The 506-nt window shown below is 41.7% G+C and overlaps 1 non-coding gene across 1 annotated transcript; it reads left to right on the top strand.

The window, feature by feature from the left end:
* On the top strand, positions 1–94 carry trnai-uau (transfer RNA isoleucine (anticodon UAU)). The gene is made up of 2 exons: positions 1–38; positions 59–94. It is a non-coding gene; the product is annotated as a tRNA-Ile (tRNA).
* The last annotated feature ends 412 nt before the right edge of the window (positions 95–506 follow it).

The following is a 506-nucleotide window of genomic DNA, read 5'->3' on the forward strand; positions in this document are numbered from 1 at the left end:
GCTCCAGTGGCGCAATCGGTCAGCGCGCGGTACTTATACAGCAGTGCACAGCGGAGTCATGCCGAGGTTGTGAGTTCAAGCCTCACCTGGAGCAGTGTCTTTAGCTACTGAGAGCAACTTTCGAGTTTAGATACTGTTAGGTATTTGATGGAGATAAATTAACATCAAACGAACAAGTAAAGATTTATTTCGAGTCACAATCAAAGAAGGCTCCACAGCTGAAACGTTGTGTTTACTTCTAGTTTCAGCATGGAATAAACCTATACTTTTCCATTTGCAGCCCACGCATGCTGTGATGCAGCTCCCTACTTAAATTTCTATCAGCTGTGTACCTCCAGTTGACCTGTACATAAATATATGAGAGAGGTCTACTGAGACAAGAGGAGCACTGAAGACTTGATAAAGCTCTCGCATTAGATTCTGTGTTTATGTTGTTCCCCAGATTTGTTTTTAATGTTCTTTTTCTTTTGAAGTTGTTGCGTTTGGTTTTTTTTCTGATTGGTAGC

Source organism: Lepisosteus platostomus, chromosome 5, assembly GCF_059453375.1.
Source record: "Lepisosteus platostomus isolate fLepPlt1 chromosome 5, fLepPlt1.hap1, whole genome shotgun sequence".
Lineage (NCBI taxonomy): Eukaryota > Metazoa > Chordata > Actinopteri > Semionotiformes > Lepisosteidae > Lepisosteus > Lepisosteus platostomus.